The 12,104-nt window shown below is 39.6% G+C and overlaps 1 protein-coding gene across 1 annotated transcript in view; it reads left to right on the forward strand.

The window, feature by feature from the left end:
• Nucleotides 1-3,640, forward strand: part of LOC102259804 (LIM zinc-binding domain-containing Nebulette-like) — a 159,067-nt gene extending 155,427 nt beyond the window's left edge. Inside the window, exon 4 of the mRNA XM_014539378.1 lies at nucleotides 2,998-3,640. The gene's annotated coding sequence lies outside the window, so the exon portion shown is untranslated. The remainder of the gene's footprint in view (nucleotides 1-2,997) is intronic.
• The last annotated feature ends 8,464 nt before the right edge of the window (nucleotides 3,641-12,104 follow it).

Genomic DNA, 12,104 nt, shown 5'->3' on the forward strand with positions numbered 1-12,104 from the left:
AAGTGTGCCCTGAGTTCGAAAGCCCTACCTTACAAACTAAACTTTTGGAACACAAATGTTTTGTAAATTAGGGAATCCCCAAACTTCAAAAACTTAGCAAGATGAAAAGCCTCTTAGGAGAGAAATTTTCTTAACTTATTTTAATATCATGTTGTAGCAAGTGCTTCTTTTTTTCAGGCTGTGTAGCATACTTTTAGTGGAAGAAAAGGCACAATGTTTTGAGTACTTTGAATCAGGCTCTGCAGACTTCTTAAAGCTATGGGAATGGTTCTTCAAATGGAATTTGGAGTGGAAGCCCCTCTAGAAAAGAGCAGAATAGGGCTGTTGTCACTGGAGCGGGAAGCAGACCCCTGCGCTCCCCATGTCCCCCTTGCTTCTCCTCACCCTCCACGCCCAGGGCTCTGACTGATCATCTTAGAAAGCCCGGGGCTTACATAGGGCAGAATTCTGAAAACCACTGCTCAAAACAAAGATGAAACGTTAGCTACTCCCCACTTAGTTGTTTATGGGATTGGCTTAGCTGTTTGCAATCATCCTGAAAATAATAGAGATTTGGGGCTCACTGTGTTCTTGGATGGAGTGTGTGTGATTTACGAGTGCTCTAAGATGAAAGGTGGAAAGTGATTATGGAGAGAATACAAATCATTCTGGAACCTTTGAGTCTTCATTTTGTAATTTGTGCTGATTCTTTTTTAATCTTCCACATTTCTGTAGAGGCATAAAAAACATGGCTCACAGGGAAGGAATATGAAACAGAATAGTAGGAAGTGTGAGAAGGTAATGTGTTTTTTTTATGGGGAACGTAATAATTAGACATCTTTGTAAGAGAAATGAAGACACATGTGTAGTATAAACCTCTGGAAGTTCAAGGAGGCAGTGTGTGATACGCATTCTCTTTCTGTGGCTTGCCCTTGGCACCTTTCTGTGCCTCCTTATTCTAAGTTCCACTTCAGGAGGGTTTTTCTCTCAGTTATCTGTCATCTAACCACCTAGGAAGGTGTTAAATAATTACCCAGAGCAAGAGTCTTCTCAGGTGGCAGTTGCATTTTAAGTGGGTGTCACTGAAGACTGACTTCCTTCAAAGCACCGAATCCCTGACTATGGAACTTTAGTTACTGTCCAAAGATGATTGGAGAGCTCTTTCGAAAAGCATCCTCTGTATGATTCAAATTTTATGCCAAATTTTATTTGCCAACAAATGCCCATCATATGCCAAATTCTATGCTAGATACTGGGATGCTGTAGTGAGCAAACCCAGATGAAGCCCTCACTCTCAAGGGACTTAGAGTCTAGTGGGGAGAGGATGTTAAATGAACAAAAGGAGGTAAAATTGAACATGTGACAAGAGGCGCAGAGAGAAGCTGTGTAGATTTCAATTATGTTTCAAAACATTTTCAGGGAGTTGGAGGTCTGAGCACTTTCCGGTAGACAGATCCATATGGGATCTCAGAGTGGTCGGCTGCATCCTGCCCAGCTGCGGATCCCGTTTCTAAGTGCAAATCTTCTGTTTCCATTTCCTGGTCTTAGTTGACTGCTTTTCGCTGGGTCCTCTTCCCTTCCCTTATCTCATCCGACAACCTCAGACTTCTAAACAGGAAGGCTGTCCCTCCCAAGGGTTTTTGTTGGTAATTCTGGTATTCTGCTGGTCTTGGGCAAGAATCCTTTTATATTTGCCTTTTAATTTTCCACTTTCTTTGAACCTCATTTGGGGGGCTTTATAGTTCCCATCGTTTGATTTTTCGCCATCTGATGCTGTATTCTGATCCTACGGTGCCGCTTCTCCCTTCCCACAATAAGCGCTTTCTCATGTGTGTAAGGTAAAAGTTCACAAGGAGGAGCGTCAGCATGCTTTTCAAGGTTGCGAGGCAGGGGAAAGGATGAGAGATTACGTTTCACATATCGGAAGGGCTGAATGTGAGTAAGAACTTCAAAGGAGAAATATTAATTCACTCGATGCGGCACGTTTCTTTCAGGGAACAGAACATGCTGTGCAGATGTTAACTCTAACCCCACCATTCCCCATAAGTCAGATTGTTTTTCTAGTTTCCTTCTGGATGAAATGATGCAGGAGACAAATATGCCAGTAGTGACAGATAGGAAAATAACCAAGATGTTTTGATTTGCTGTGTCATGCCACGGTTTTAGGGTCTTTCATCATAGAGGTCTGGTCTTCTGCTCCTCACCGCCTGAGGTGACCCGTATTCTTTCCGTCTGCTCTCAGTCCCAGCACAGCGGTCCTCTGCCTTCCTGGCTCATCCTGGCTCCCTTGGTGAAGGGTGTGGACTGCACTTGGCCGTCAGGCTGCAGGCTGTGTGTTCTTATTCCCTGGGCCCTGGAATGAGCCATTTGAATAACCAGCCCATCAATATTGTGGCTCTGGGGTCATGAATATAAGAGCTGCAATGAGAAGACTGTTTTAAAATATAAAATTAATGTATTTTTTTTGTCTTTCTTTGCTGTTAATTGTGTTCTGCCACACTACCTCACACTATGGGTCCAGAGAAGGAAGAGTGAACCCCACTTTGGGAAGGAGGGGATGTGGTCCCACGTGAAGGGTAATGCCTAACACTGGTCTGGCCATGGTGGATTGTAACATTTTAGGAAGAAGGCAGAACAATCAGAGTGAAGTACGACTACCCCTCTCTCTTCTGGCAGAACCTTTTTGAGAAGGAAGATAGAGAAGCTGTAGATAGGTGGAGAGACGGTGAGAAGCAGAGAAGACCACTCCGCGAATAGACTCTGCACTGTCTGCTACCTCAGCAGTGACCCTGGGGCCCAATGGCAAGGTGGGCAGGAGAGAACTTGAGTTCCACTTCCCAGCATTGTAGTGTCTCAGGGGGCATGGAAGGTGACGAAGTTCCAGTGCACCGCGTGGAGAGATACCCAGGTGCTTGCCGGGAGCTCGCAGGGGGGAGTGTGCAGGCGGGGAGTAGTGGCAGGGCCTCAGTGAGCAGGAAGGAGGGGCAGATTCAGCAAGTGATACCAGGCTCTTTCCAGGTCAGGGGAGAATGCACCATGAGGTCCCAGCCACCATCTTCGGCATCAGACACCAGCAGGACACCCAGTGATGGAGAGGACAAGGAGATGCCACCGAGGACAAAGCAGTTAGAGGAGAGAATGGGCCCGGGTCTGAGACTTCCCTCCTCCTTCACTCTGAGGCCACTGAAGCCGCCTCTGCTCGTACACACTTAGATACGATCCTGGAGAGGAGCCAGGAAGCAGGAGGAAGCCTGAATTTACCCAAGTTGATTGTCTAAATCATTGAATGGGGTCAGGTTAATGGCTGGGACTAAATTTAGACCCTCTCACTTCGACTTGAGAGAAATAGCAGAGCAGTTATAGGAAATAAGGACAATGTACTTATTTATATTATCTCAATAGATGGTAAATAAATTGCTAACCTTTGATTTTATTTGGTAAAATATAGCATTAGAACAGCCGTCAGGAGATCTAGGTTCTAGTCCTGCCTCTGGCACTAAATGGGACTTCGGGCATCGCTGACGTTTTCTGGGCATAAACTAATGGGTTTTAACTAACTGATCTCTAAAATGCCTTCTAGTTGTGATGATCTTGATTATAGGACAAAAATGTTCTGCAGTCACACGTGCAGTTCACAATAAAAGAACTTGAAAAAAAGGAACCATTATGCTTTCTTTTCTGCCAAAATCGGTCCTGCCATTTCATTGGACCATTCTCTAGGTTAGTCTCAGATATTGGCTGAAGGTCCTAATAGGGAGGCCACATAGGTCTGATACAGTTGATGGGCAAATCAGTTTCACATTTGAAGCTATGTCTAATTTTACACTGAAAATGTTTAAAAACAACAGAGGACAAAAGACAGAACTATTTACAGTCATAATACAGGTTCACTGATAGCAACTAGTCTTTAGTCCTGTCTAGTTTTTCAAATTTCCTATGTAAAAGTAACCAGAATAGAACTCTACACATTAGTATACTTTTAAGAAATGTCTTAGTTATTTTATTTCACTTTCTTTATGCTTTCTTCTTTAAAAACTTCTTCCTGAATGACTGATTAATTATATGGTAGGATTTGTACTTTAAAAGTTGGTCTCTTGTCTGTACAGTGCTACTGTTTGTTTTTTTACCGCCCCTTTTCCTTTCTGGAAGCAGTTTGTTTTGCTGAGGCCCACAACCTTGAGTTGATTCAATGGACGTGAGCAGTTGCTCAAGGATACAACGTGGTATTGCTCAGTTCAGTGCTTCTCTACGCTTCCTCATACAGAGATGCTCACTCATAGCAAGTCCATTTCATTAAATAAGTAGGTATGGAGGGGACTATTTCTTAATACCATTAATTAATTAATACTCTTAATTTCCTAATAATGTATTTTTTTAAAGGAGGATACTGCTCTGAAACCATTGCCTCATGAAAGCACCAGGCAACAAAACCAAATTTGCAGTATCATATCGGAGTTAGACAAAGCTTCTTGGGAGTAACTTCAAGGGCAGCCAGTAGCACACAGTTGGCCTTATTGGTATACTGAATGTTTCAATCTTAATTAATACTCTTAATTTCCTAATAATGTATTTTTTTAAAGGAGGATACTGCTCTGAAACCATTGCCTCATGAAAGCACCAGGCAACAAAACCAAATTTGCAGTATCATATCGGAGTTAGACAAAGCTTCTTGGGAGTAACTTCAAGGGCAGCCAGTAGCACACAGTTGGCCTTATTGGTATACTGAATGTTTCAACTCTCCTCAAGTTCCTGTGTTTTCTTTGAGCAGAAATTATCTGGCCTAATTATCATTTCATGTTACCTCAGAACTTTCTTATAGCTCCCACTGACTTCAGAAGGACCTCCCACTGGAATTCTCCAGGGGCCTTGTAGAGTTGGAAACTGACTCAAGAAATTTTATGTAGAAAGATGACTAATTGGCTTCATCCTTTAAAAAAGCTTCCACTGGAACAATCATTGCATTGTATTCTGAGATGGGATCTCTACTTGGGCTTCCGAAAATATTATTATACATATTTAATAGAGTGTTTCTCATTAAAAATGTTAAAAGAGAACAATTAGAATTCCCCTCCCTTCCTTCATCCCATCCTGTCTCTCTCGATTTTTGGTAAAATCAAGGGCCACAATGACGGTCAATTGGAAATTAGATTATACAAATTCGGTCCTTACTAGGAAGGAAATTATGGGCCCCTCTTGACTGACACTCTTGAGTTCTTATTTGTGTGGAATTGTTTTTATTTCAAGGGAATCTATAATTTCTAAATATCTTCAAGGGGAATCTAACAAATATCTTTAGCTAGATTTAGCTTCCTAAGCACACAGTACTTTTATTTATTTATTTTAAATTTTTAAAAATTGTTTTATTGCTTAAAATATTACAAAGAGTATTATATATGTCTCCTTTTTTTTCATAAGTTTATAATGGTCTTTATTATCCATAAATGAGTGAGATCATGTGGTATTTTTCCTTCATTGACTGGCTTATTTCACTTAGCATAATATTTTTAATTTTTTTAAGAATATATTTTTATTGATTTCAGAGAGGAAGGAAGGGGAGAGAGAGATAGAAACATCAATGATGAGAGGGAATCATTGATCTGCTGCCTCCTGCATGCCCCACAGTGGGGATCAAGCCTGAAACACAGGCATGTGCCCTGACCTCCTGGTTCATAGGTTGATGTTCACTTACTGAGCCACACCAGATGATCAACACAGTACTTTTAGATGCAAAATGACTAAATACAGGGTGGGGCAAAAGTAGGTTTATAGTTGTTTGTATGGAAAATAGCACAATAATTAATACTAATAATACAAGAATAAACTTGTTTTGCATACTCACAACTGTAAACCAACTTTTGCCCCACTCTATTAATTTAATGTTTTTAAATATCTGTTTTCATCTTTGTCCTGTTTTGTTGTTGTTGTTTTTAATACTTTTTATTTATTTTTATTGATTTCAGAGAGGAAGGGAGAGGGAGAAAGGGCTAGAAACATCAATGATGAGAGAGAATCATTGATTGGCTGCCTCCTGCATGCCCCCTACTGGGGATTGAGCCCGCAACCCTGGCATGTGCCCTTGACTGGAATCGAACCCGGACCCCTTCAATCCTCAGGCCAACATTTTATCCACTGAGCCAAACCAGCTAGGGATGTTTTTTGTTGTTTAAAAAAAATATTTTTATTGATTTCAGAGAGAAAGGGAGAGGGGGAGAGAGAGATAGAAACATCAATGATGAAACATCCTGGTTCATAGATTGCCACTAAACCACTGAACCACACTGGCCGGGCTTTGTCCTTCATTTTAAATTTTAAACTAGAGGCTAGATATCTTATTAATTTAATGGTTATTATTTAATAACCATGCTAAACTATTGTCAGGATTATATTTTACCTTTTGATGATCATGTGGTAATGTATGAAATGAAGTAGGAACAATGGAAGATAATTTTATGAAAAACAGGAGTCTTACAAGAATGAAGAATTAAACAGTTTTTTTAGAAGTGGGCAGATGTCTTTCTAATTTTTTCTTGGCATTAATTACAAATGAAGAAAAATCATGGCATTCCTGATTTCAAACCTTCACTAGCAAAGAAATCTTATTTAAGGACCCACTGTATTCCCTGTAATTTTTTTCAATATAAAGCTGTTTCAATTATTTATTGGTTTAATTTCCATTTACTGAATGCCTCCTTTGCTCAGACTTGCCTGCTCCTGGGCTGAGGGTGTGTGTGGAGAGAAGCCAGCCGCAGTGCAGAAAAGGAGCAACTACAGGAGACATGACCCCTGACTTGCAGGTGTTTATTGGGTCTCCTCAAAAGATATGCTCCACATTCTGTAAACAGTTATTTTTTTCTATACCCCACTTAAGCTATCCCCTCTCATTCTCCACTGAAATGTTTACCCCTGTGAACGGAAGCCCCAAATGACTCCCTTTCTTTTTACATAGATCAAATACTAATTGATCTGAGAAACATTGTACTGGAGAATAAATGATCTTTTAGCTGGTTTTGAAAACAATTCTTTCTGTTGTTTCCCTCCCCACAGCCTCACCCCCGGCCAGCACCTGTGTCCTTTCAGAAACAATTTGTAGAGCTTGCTCCTTCTTAAAAATGTGCATACATTTTTTTTTGATTGCTTGATGGACACAGGAAAACTTCTTCAATAAAATTCACCTTTTTGGGGGTTATCTTCAGCAAAATCAAATCATGTCATCAGTAATAACCCAATCCTCTTGTTATCCTCCAGACTCCAGAGAGGGACTCCTAACCTTTTTTTGGGTTATGGACCCCTTTGGAAATTTGATGAAAACTATTGAACCTCTCCTTTGAAAAAGATACAAAAGCAAAAATATGTCAATGTTAAAATCTAGTTGTAGAGAGTCCGTGGGAGCACAAAGGCCATTCATCTAGCTTCCCAAGCTTTAGGGAGCGGCCAGGCTGGCCCATGAGAGGAATAGGGCAAAAGACTGGCTGGGCTTAGAGGTCTAGCAGAGACTAGGGGATGGCCACCGGAAGATTATAGATTCCTTATCTTCTAAGCATAGTTTTATTTTATCTTGAATAAAATATTAGCTGTTTTGTGAATGTGAAATGTTACTGCCTTAAAAATAAGCAATCTAGCAACAACTTTTAAAACTTAGAAATACATATTCTCTTTGGCCCAGCAGTTTTACTCCTGGGAATCTCTCCTATGAAACAAGATCACCAGCATGTAAGGCATATGTGCAGGAACCTCTAGGACAGCATTGTTTGTAGTGGTAAAAAACGGGACACAGAGTAAAAGCCCATCAACAAGGTACTAGTAGAATAAATTATGATAATTTATACCGTAGCATATTATGCAGCCACTAAAAAGAATGAATAGAAGTAAACCAGACACCTTGGATGTTGATGAGGGATTTTTCAGTGAGAAACACAGGTGCAGAATGGCATATAAATTACAAAACCCTCCCTGTGTGCATGCATGTGCATATCAAAGTCTGTATGGACATATGTCTGATTAGGATTATATGTGTAGGGAGATAAATATGGACTAATATATACTAGGCTTTTAACATTGGTTCTGGGGCCTTTTCCATGAGTAGAAAAAATAAAGGTGAAAGAAGATTGCAATAATTTTAAAAAATCATGTATATGATGGCATTAGTGCATTTCTATAAAATTATATATATATATCTCAGTGGTTTGTAAAAAGAAATAAAATAATTTAGAAACATATTTGCTTGATACATGTAGTTAAAGCTTTCCTATTTTACTTCTTTTGTGGTCAGTAACCCTAGAGCTTTTTAGTTCAGTTTGGCCAGCCTGGATCTCCTTGCTGACTTATTATATTAGATAAATTTCTAGTGACTTATTGCTCTGAAGTTATTGTTCTATTATTGAGTGTCTACTTTCTGACATGTACTAGGCTTTGTGCTGGGGAGTACCCAGAGAACTAAGATGTGTGTGTGTGTGTGTGTGTGTGTGTGTTTATGTATGTGTGTGTTTGTGTGTGTGTCTTTGTGTGTGTCAGGGACTGTTTACAGCTGCATTTGAGCTTCTTCCCATCAGACTGTTATTAACCTGTTAGTTGGTTGTGGCTGTGTAAAATGGAGAGCATAGGTACTGTGCTCATGTTAGAAACAAACTAAAAATTTATGCCATAATTCTGTCTTTTGCCCAAAGATCTTGAGAGAGGATAGCACTGAAAGAATTTTTAGGAAATGCTAGAGGAAAAAGAACTGTGAGGTGTTCCTGTAGATCATTGTATCTCAAAATTTTGGCTTTCTGCATCCAGATACCAAGTGAGCATGTTGAAAATGTTCATATGTGGGCGTGGCCTCAGACCCACTAAGAGAAGGCCCAGAAATCTGCCTTTTATTAAGTGCCCCAGGTAATTATGCATGTAAATATTTGAGAGCCAGTTACACCAAATTTTATTCCAAATAATGAGCTCTCCTGGCATCCCTCCTCTCTTCAATGCCCCCTGCCCCACCAGAATTTTACCAAGACTTTTCCATAACCTTGAACTCCTTTATGGCCGTGGAAGGCTTAGCTGTTTTGTCAGTTTGAAATGATTTCCCATACTGCTGCTTTGTAGGATTGATGTGCACCTATAGGTGGGATGCTTGGAGTCCCATGTGGCTGTGACAGGCTTCTGAAGATGTAGGCCATTGCTCAGGCTCCATGTCAAGGAAATATAGATAAGAGAAGGAACACTTCCATTCCACTTTAAGACATTTAAATATTTGACTCAAGATGCTCCAATAAAAGTTTTCTAATATTGAAATGGCCTTTTGTTTTCATCTGTTCATTAATGATATCTACATTTTAGAGGAGATTGTATGAAGAGAAAACTTTCGCAGACAAAATTGTTACTGCCAAGCATGTACAATTTTATTCAGAATGTAAAGAAATCAGTGTAGGTCAGAAAAAGATAGAATGGTTTTAAAAATCAAGAGTCTGATGGTCAAAGTAAAATCTCTTTCACATAGCAGAGTCAATATATACATGTATTTATATACACTCATATAAGAGAAAATCCAAGTTACAATGCATTTTTGGTAGCTGCAGAAGTTAAACTGGAGTTTGCACAGATGCTGCGATTTTTTTTTTTAAAGAATCTTGGGATTACTTTTGGTTTATTTGTAAATATCCATAATAAAGATAAGAACTGAAAGTATGTTTCAGATATCTAAGATTTATCCCCTTTTCACACATTTCTTTCCCCACCCTCTTATCTAAAGTATCAAAATAATTGAAGCAAAGGCTAGTTCATGTGAAAAGCGGCATTATGTGACTGTTTTTCCACATCCCTCATGAGACTGTGCCTGTGTAGACAACAACCTTAGCACTATTCCGGTTAGAAAGGCCAGGTCTGAAAACCTTTTATCTCCACAGCAGGATATATACAGCCCAAGTCAATGCAAGGAACCCATGACATCATCCCTCAATCAATAATCATCGATTGAGTCGAGTTGGTTTCGAAGCTGTGGATTAGGTACCACGAGGGAGACAGAAGGAAAAGTCCTGGTTTCTGTCTTTGAAGACTAATCTGGTTCAGAAAGAAGTTCAAATGTTCAAGTTATGACATGATTCCATAACAAAAGGCCCTTTCAGCAAATCCTAGGAAACCAGCATGAAAGGTCTGATTGTGGGCCGGGGAGGTGGTGGAGAGCAGGGACTTTAGTTGGCAGAGAAGCAGTTGGACAGGAACTAGACATGAGGAAGGCCTGAGTGTAACCTATAAGACTGTTTCCACCCAGGAGCTGTCAGCTGGATGGCGAGGATGGTCATCATCCTCTGTTTGTGCTCTGGAGGGTGGGAGAAGCTCTAGAAACACATGATGCAGTCCTTTAGGGATCTTATGAAATGCAAAGAAAGTTGGAGCAATTAAAGAAGTCCAGTATGAGAAAGTTAGGAGTCTGGATCAGGGTAGTGACTCTGAAATTAGACAGGCAAAACTTAGAGCTACTTTTGGAGGAAACTGGGTACTAGGGTTAACTTGGAAAACGAATTAAGACATATAGTAAAATATTTGGGAAGCTATTCAACTCATCATGGGTTCAATCTGAGACATTATAAATTAGAAGGGAAACAATGGTTTGTGGGAAGCAAACCTGATGAACTGTTTTTTGAATCTTTAATTTTCTGTGAGTTTATGGTTTTAGAAGTTCACTTATATAATAAAATATAAAAATTATCTAATTGATCTTTGACATGGTAAATAGTCTACAATTCAGGATAAATTTGTAAGTGGTAAGTGCTAGATGACTAAATTCTGGTGCTTATCTTGCAAAGTAATCTGTGGGAAGCAAACCCGATGAACTGTTTTTTGAATCTTTAATTTTCTGTGAGTTTATGGTTTTAGAAGTTCACTTATATAATAAAATATAAAAATTATCTAATTGATCTTTGACATGGTAAATAGTCTACAATTCAGGATAAATTTGTAAGTGGTAAGTGCTAGATGACTAAATTCTGGTGCTTATCTTGCAAAGTAATCTGCTGTTGTATAAGACTGTTTTTCTCCTGCATAGGGTACAAAGCTCTGCTACAATTATTTGTGCATAATTTTTTGTAACTCATGGTAGTAAGACTATTATAAATGAACATATCCAAGAACAATGTTTCAGCAACATAAAAGAACCTCCCACCTTCCCACATCAGGGATATTTTCCTCTTGTCTAAAATGTACCTACTTCTTTTTAGAGGTTGGCATTTACACTGAACTAGGACTTTTTTCTTCTCCAGAAAGGAAAAAAGAAACATACTTAGAAAAACCCAACTAAGCAAACCAAATCACCTTGATTACCTCCTGTGGAGAAAAAGAACTGGCTTTATTTTTTGTGTGTGAGTGTTTTGAGATCAATTCATATTTGGGAAATAGTGATATTAGGAAGATAGAGAACCTGTGGGATTATTCGGTGTAGTGGGTGTCAAGAATGAGTACATCAACTTGCTACCCCACAGCAAGGAAGCCAGTTTTTACTTTCTATTGGAAACAAAGCATAGGACTATTAAAAAGGAAAAAAAAAAGACTTAGTTTTAAAGAGTGTGTTGACTTGCCAAGGAACATTAAGCTTCTACAATCTGTTCACATGTGGAGTGCTTAGTTACCCCCTAATGGCTAAAATTTGGGCTTTACCAAAATGGTATTATTTTCCTGGTTTTTTATTTCCCTGGGGTGTCTGTGATAATGCCATACATTATCCTGTAAATCATTTATTTTGGAAGACTGTGAAGTTATGTCCACCTTACAAATTGGAAAAACCTTTGGGTAGGAAGTAGGAAGAATCTTTCGGCTGTGTGTCACTCTGTGCCTTCTACGGCTTCCTTTGGTACAGGAGCCCCAGCACTTTCCGAGGGCTGCCTGGGTGCCACAGGTGCCACATCACTTCATAGGTGCAATCTTTCTCTTGTACCAAGTCCCCCTTCTCCCCATGGACTGTGGTGGCCAGGCTGTATCAGCTCTTTGTCAGCTGGCTCACCCCAGTGGGGTAGGACCTGATGTCCAGGTCTGACTTTAGATTAGTTTTTTTTTTAAGTTTAGTTTTTAACCTTTTTAATCTATTTATTTTGAAATTTACTTTATTGTTGAAAGTATTACAGATGTTCCCTTTTCCCCCATTGACCCCCTCCCCCCCA

The sequence above is a fragment of the Myotis brandtii genome, unplaced genomic scaffold, assembly GCF_000412655.1.
Source record: "Myotis brandtii unplaced genomic scaffold, ASM41265v1 scaffold215, whole genome shotgun sequence".
Lineage (NCBI taxonomy): Eukaryota > Metazoa > Chordata > Mammalia > Chiroptera > Vespertilionidae > Myotis > Myotis brandtii.